General features: G+C 39.0%; 1 protein-coding gene and 1 long non-coding RNA gene across 3 annotated transcripts in view; one reads left to right on the forward strand and one right to left on the reverse strand.

Annotated features, from left to right (window-relative positions):
• Window positions 1-7,083, reverse strand: part of LOC121016163 (uncharacterized) — a 19,671-nt gene that overhangs the window by 1,575 nt on the left and 11,013 nt on the right. The gene's annotated exons all lie outside the window — the stretch shown is intronic.
• GLRX2 (glutaredoxin 2) overlaps window positions 6,843-7,083 on the forward strand; it is an 8,538-nt gene continuing 8,297 nt past the window's right edge. Inside the window, exon 1 of one of the 2 annotated variants that reach the window (XM_040453597.1) lies at window positions 6,843-6,894. The gene's annotated coding sequence lies outside the window, so the exon portion shown is untranslated. Of the gene's footprint in view, window positions 6,935-7,083 lie in introns of both variants that reach the window. The other variant, XM_040453598.1, reaches the window with a different exon arrangement.

Genomic DNA, 7,083 nt, shown 5'->3' on the forward strand with positions numbered 1-7,083 from the left:
AGACTTCAGCTCAGGTCATGACCTCACAGTTCGTGAGTTCAAGCCCTGCGTCAGACTCTGCTGACAGCTCAGAGCCTGGAGCCTGCTTCAGATTCTGTGTCTCCCTCTCTCTCTGTCCCTTCCCTGCTCACACTGTGTCTCAATAATAAATAAACATTAAAAAATATATCTTCCTATTGCATTGCCCTCTCCTCTCCCATATTTATTTTTTCTACCATATTTATTTTTTCTACATATTTATATTGTAGAAACCATTTAATTTTAAGTTAAAATTCAGTATGAGTAACAAGATCATCATAGGTTTCCCTGTAAATTATCAGCCTACCTTTTTTTTTTTTTTTTTAATTTATCTATTTATTTTGAGAGAGAGAGATCATGTGCAGGGGAGGGACAGAGAGAGGGAGTCCTAGGTGGGCTCTGTCCGCACTGTCAGAGCAGAGTCCACAGCAGGGCTCAATCTCACAAACCTTGAGATCATGATCTGAGCTGAAATCAAGAGTCAGAAGCTTAACCGAATGAGCCACCCAGGTTCCCCACATTTATTAATTTTAAAACGCACAAATATTTGTTTATTTCTGCAACTATAGTGAAAACTCTACACTTTTTTTTAAGTTTATTTATTTTTTAGAAATCTCTATACCTGTCGTGGGGCTCAAACTCATGATCCCAAGATCAAGAGTTGCATGCTCTTCTGACCAAGCCAGCCAGGGGCCCCCAAAAGTCTAGTTTCTTAAGGAAATTTTTGTAGGATCTGCTAGTGAACAAAACGAATTTTCTGCCCTTTGGTGCTTCGTTCTCACAGAGAAGAAGACAATTCATACATATATACCTATGTACAAAGTCGGTTGGTGATAAATTGTCCTGGAGAAAAATAAAGCAGATTAAAGGTACTATTTTAGATAGATTGATGAGGAAAGGCCTCTAAGATTAAAGGGGGATTGAATTAAGTTTAAGAGATTTGGATTAGATGCACTCCTATTGCATTGTTCCCTCACACTTTTGTATCCATCATTACATCGTAAAGAGTTAGACATTCTGTGGAACACAGCTACTACTATAGCTTTTTTTTTTTTTTTTGACACATCAGTGAAATTTCTTAGTCTTTAGTCTGAACCAAATAATGTTACTATATTATGAACATGAATTTACTTCCTTACCATGTGCCTCTCATAAATTTTGCAAGGCACATCTTTTATTCCTCTGCACCAATAGATAAAACTTTCTATACTATTGGGGCACCTAGGTGGCTCAGCCCGTTGGGCAGCAGACTTCAGCTCAGGTCATGATCCCATGATCCTGTCTGTGAGTTCGACCTGCATCAGGCTCTGTGCTGACAACTCAGAGCCTGGAGCCTGCTTCAGATGGTCTCTCTCTCTCTCTCTCTCTCTCTCTCTCTCACTCTGTCTCTGCCCCTCTGCTACTCATGCTCTGTCTCTCTGTCTCTCAAAAATAAATCTGTAAAAAAATTAAAAAAAAAAACTTTCCATACTATTAAATAAATTTTAGTCTCAAATATGATTATATTCACCAGTAAAGTTGAAAACATAGTTCCCCCACTCATTTTCTCTCTTCAAATCTATAAGAAAAGTAAGAATAAAAACACACGGTTAGCCTCCTTCTGACAAAAAGAAAATAAGACTGGGCAAAGTGACATTGACCTCTCCATAGAGATAGGAAAGACAAAACTTCAGAATGCAAAGGTTAGGAAACATCTATCACATAATGCTATTTGTTCAACACCAGATGGCACTCTGAGTTAGTTATAAATTTGTCTAGTGCAAGGCTTATAGAGATCTTTAAAAAAGTAATTTGCTCACACTTCAAAAGAAAACATATTTTCTGGTCTTATCATTCCAAGTCTATTGACCCAGAGACTTAAAAACACATATTTTATGGACATAGAAATGATACAGAGGGAAGGAAATAGTGCTTGGCAAAAAACAAAAAGCTTTTTAGATAAATATTTTTGTTACAGCATACTGGATGCTAATTCTTCAATGAATTGAAGTAGTGAAGTTACCACTTTCTTTAACAGAAATCCCCCTAATCCGTGATATATCTTTCATTGCCTTCATAAATGCATCTGGGGCATACTTGGTTCAGGAATATCCTGTTCCTAATTCTTCCATATAACTCCATATAATAACTCACTATCTAGTTTTCCTTCCCCTGTTCCTTTGGCTCAAAGAATTTAAATATCTTTCAATTTGACACTTAAAAATTCTGAGTAAATCCTTAAATAATCGTTTCCATTCTTACTCTTCTGGTGGATATTCTATCAAACAAAGGTATTTTTTATTATTATTATTCATTTCATTCTTGAATTAGGAATCTGAACTACATGCTTTCTGAATATAAGAACTTCAAATAACATCTGACACCTCCATTTGTTATGGCTTTTTATCCCTGGGTTTCTATAAAAAAACAAGATAGATCTTTGTGGTATAATAAAAATATATATATTTGGGTTTTCAAAATATTTTTAAGGTTTTTATTTTTTAAGTAATCTCTACACCCAATGTGGGGCTTGAATTCACAACCTTGAGATCCTGGGTTGTATCCTCCACCAAATGAGCCAGCCAGGCACCCCTATGATTGGTTTTTGCCCTGAGTTTGGTCCTTGGCTCCCATAAAACCCTTGGAATTTCTGGAGGGACTGAAGTGTCTTTTGTTATTCATAACAAGGCTCTTTCCCTTATACCTGAGTTTATGGTAATTAAGTGGTTGTTGGTGGGCCCTTCGTTTGAGGAGGGGCTGGCTGTACTCAAGGAACTTTCCAATTCTTCCCCCCACCCCCCATCCACTACCCTCCACTCCTCAGGGGAAGGGAGGGGGCTGGTATTGATTTAACCACCAATGGCAAATCATGCCATTGATCAATCATGCCTAGCAATGACACTTTGATGAAAATTCCTGAATGACAAGTTTTTGGGGGAGCTTCTGAGTTGGTGAACATTGATTTGCTGGGATGGTGGTACACCTGAAGAGAGTATGGAAGGTCTGGTCTAACCTTGTCCCAACCTACCCCATGCATCTCTTTCATTGGCCTGTTCCTGAGTTGTATCCTTCATAATAAAGCTGTAATTGTAAGTACAGTATTTTCCTGAGTTTAAGGAGTTTTTCTAGCAAATTTTTGAACCTGAGGGAAGGTCATGGTAACACCAAATTTTGTAGTTGGCAGGGCAGAAGTGCAGGCTGTTGTCTGAAGTAGAGGCAGTCTTGTAGGACTGAGCTCTTAACCTGTGGGGTCTATACTAACTCCAGGTAGTTCTTGTCAGAGTTGAACTGAGTTGTAGAATACCCAGTTGATATGAGAGCATTGGAAAATCAGTTGTGGTTTGGAAAAACAAACAGTCCTTCTTAAGCCTTCTTGTGAAATAATAATATGCTGTAATTTTTGTACTCGTAGAATGAGAAACTCTATAATGCTAAAAAAGGTTATAACGAATTTCAGTAATGGTTTTAAACTAACGTGATTTTAAATACAGCTGTAATATATTTGGGGAAAAACATAAGGGGGAGATGTTGTTTAGTCTAAAACAATGCATGGGCAAACAGAAATTTGTTTTGACCTTTGCAAATGGGGATATCTAACAGTGATACCAAAGTAAAAACATGACACACCTTTATAAACCATGAGTTTTATACCATGTTCAAAAAATTGGAGAAAAGATAGAATTTTATGTCTTATGGGCAGGGACCTTGTCTGTATCCTGTTACCTAGACTAGTGACTGACATAGTAAAGGATGAATGAATGCAGTAAAACCAAAACAGAAAATGAGTATAACATAAAATTCACAGAAGTTTAACAAATTACATAAGACAATAATGAAATATCAGGCTTTATCCAGGCTGTTTGAGTATTGTCATTGTGGTAGGCTAAAAAAATGATCCTATATATCCAGGTCAAATCCCTGGAACTTGTGAATGTTACCTTATTTGGAAAACTAACTCTTTGCAGGTACAATTTAGTTAAGGACCTTGAGATGAGATTATCCTGGATTATTCAGGGATGGCCTAAATCTAATCACAAGTGTCATTATCATAGACAGATGAGGAGGCAATGTGAAGATATGGGCAAAGACTGAAGTGATATATGGGGTTCCTGAGTGGCTCAGTTGCTTAAGTGTCCAACTTTGGCTTGGGTCATGATCTCACAGATCTTGAGTTCAAGCCCTGCCATCAGGCTCTCTGCTGTCAGCACAGAGCCTTCTGTGGATCTTCTGTCCCCCTTTATCCCTCTGTCCAACCCCCCCCCCCAAATATTAAAAAAAAGACTGAGGTAATGTGGATGCAAGTCAAAGAAGCCAAGGAACACCTGGAGGTACTAGAAGGTAGAATATAAAGGAAATGAACTCTCCTTTACAGTAGCCTCTAGAATAAACATGGTGCTGTCTGACTTTGGATTTCTGGTTTCCAGAACTGTAAGAAAATATACTTTTGTTCTTTCATATTTGTGGTAATTTGTTACAGCAGCCTTAGGATACAAATACAATAGCTGATCTTTGTGGGTTCATAATCATGTTTTTTTTTTTCTTTAAAAAGTTTATTTGCAGCAAGAATTTTTGAAGTTTTCCACATGGCTAAGACTCACAGGCTGGACCCAGTATAGAGGACCTCCCATAGGGGCCCTCTCATGTAGAAGATCTCATAATTTACTGATCTTAGTGTTAAAAAAGAAATAACATGTCCCAATGGAGTCACTGGTGCTAAGTCCACATCACCAAACGGAGACTTACTATCTAACCTAATTGCAGTTTCAGCCTTTCCCAGGAATACAATCGTGGTAGGTCAATCAGGAATTTCCTGGTTAGCACTAGTGAGGTAATCTGCCTGAAAGACCCCCTTCCCCAGAGATAGGTTTATGACTTCCTTGTCCCACCTCCTTTGTGCCTTTTAAAGCCTTCCATTTGTACGGTATCTTAGAGTTCCTTTCTATTTGCCAGATGAGATGTTGCCCAATTTATGAATTGTTGAATAAAGCCAGTTAAATCTTCAAATCTATCCAGCTGAATTTTGTTTTTCAACGGTAGCTTTCAACCCTAGGCAAGGGATAGACTTGTTTTGAAGTCAACAAGAAAAGGTATGAGATTTACTTGACAATTTAAGCAACAAAAAACAAGTTTGGGGTGCCTGGGTGACTCAGTCAGTTGAGCGTCCCAACTCTTTAATTTTGGCTCAGGTCATGACCCCAGGGTTGTGGGATGGAGCCCTATGTCAGGCTCCGTGCTGAGTTTGGAGCCTGCTTAGGATTCTTTCTCCCTCTCTCTTTCTCTTTCTCTCTCTCTCCCTCCCTCTCCCCCTCTCTATCCTTCTCCCCCACTCTGTCTCTTTCAAAAAAAAAGTTTGAAAGAATATCTAAAGGTATGTCAATTATTTTAATTGATATCACATTGAGTCATGAAAAAAAGTATAGAACTTGTAAGGCTGCATTTACCCATATATTCTTAAAATTTTTTTTTAATGTTTTTATTTCTTTTTGAGAGACAGAGCACCAGTGGGGGAGGGGCAGGGAGAGAGAGGGAGACACAGAATCCCAAGCAGGCTCCAGGCTCTGAGTTGTCAGCACAGAGCCCAACTCCAGGCTAAAACTCACCAATGGGGAGATCATGACCTGAGCCGAATTTGGATGCTTAACTGACTGAGCCACTCAGGTGCCCCTTTACCCATGTATTCTTGATCTACCTATACTGGCCATCCCCCATTATGTTCACGCCATACATTTCAGTGAACAGCCAGCAGGCATACTTGTTAAGGTACTATCATAGACATCACAATTAGGACCAAAATCATCACTTCTGTAACTAAGCAATGAAGCATAATGAAGTTGGAAGATTATGATTACACTGAATTCAGACATAATACTTTTGTTTGAAGTACTTTCATTTGAGGATTCCCTTTAAAAAATCTGTCCAGTGAATTCTGTGCTTACCATAGGCTGTACTATATTAAAATTGAATGGTGACATGATTGTTTCACTTCATAATGGCCTTTATTTTGTAAAACAATTTGAAACAATAAGGTAAAATTCTACTTCAAAACGAAAATAAAAAAGTAAATTTCCTAAATAGCTTTCTTTGATTCAAAATAAATCAAAACCCACAACACTATAGATACCATATCTTAAATTTTAAAGTTAATTTTGGATTTATGAAGAATGACTTCACAGCTTTTGCGGTATTTGTTTTTGCAACTAACTTTCATCCTTTTATGAGGTAATGAAACAACTCATTTGAAAATAGGAAAAAAACGTCAGAAACAGACGTTCCAATTTTGTAACTTGGTAACACAAATTTGACACTTAGCTAGTTGAATATGAAGGATCCAAAAAGGTGTGCGTTGTTCCAATAATTGCTTCGATTTTTAAAAATACCGTATTTGCCCTTTGCCCTTAACAAATAGATCTCAATGTCCTCAGTAAATAAATATAAAGGCCTGACCCCTTCAACTTACATAGCGACGCATAAAGGGCTATTATTACCACGAGCGGCACAATGTTGTCATTAACAGCACTTCCCTGTTTTCAAAGCCACGGCAAAACACCTCCGAACTATTTCAAGTTTTATGTTCTCTCACTTTTTTTATAAACACAATTCTTGTTTTCTTTGCAATGAACGTTCTGCGTTCGGTTCCTTTTTTCTTTCAATTCTGGATGTAAACCTCCCAGTCACACGATTCATATGGGTTCCTGATCAGTAGCCTAATTTTAAGAGGACATAGTTAGGCCCTCACTTCACCGAGAGAGGCACACCTGTCCGACCGGAAGTTGCGATGACGCTACCATCTTTATGTCAACATCCCAAGCACTTCGATTCTCTTTCAGACAGTCTTTTTTTCTTCTCCGTTTCGCCACGATGGTGGCTACAGTCCCGACGCGCTGTTTCCACCGGCCAGTGAGTCTCTATGAGCGTCCCTAACCCCCTAAAGAAACAGGTGTGGGGCAGGGCCGAACCCTCGAGGCCAGCAGGGAAGGCGTCGCGTGGGCCTGCACGGCTGTTTAACTACACGTGGGCCGCGCTGACCCGGACTCTGCGCTCTGGGGCCGCGGGGCTTGGGAGCACGCGCGCGGCCCCGCCGATGAG

Source organism: Herpailurus yagouaroundi, unplaced genomic scaffold (genome assembly GCF_014898765.1).
Source record: "Herpailurus yagouaroundi ecotype Mexico unplaced genomic scaffold, PumYag 209, whole genome shotgun sequence".
Taxonomy (NCBI): domain Eukaryota; kingdom Metazoa; phylum Chordata; class Mammalia; order Carnivora; family Felidae; genus Herpailurus; species Herpailurus yagouaroundi.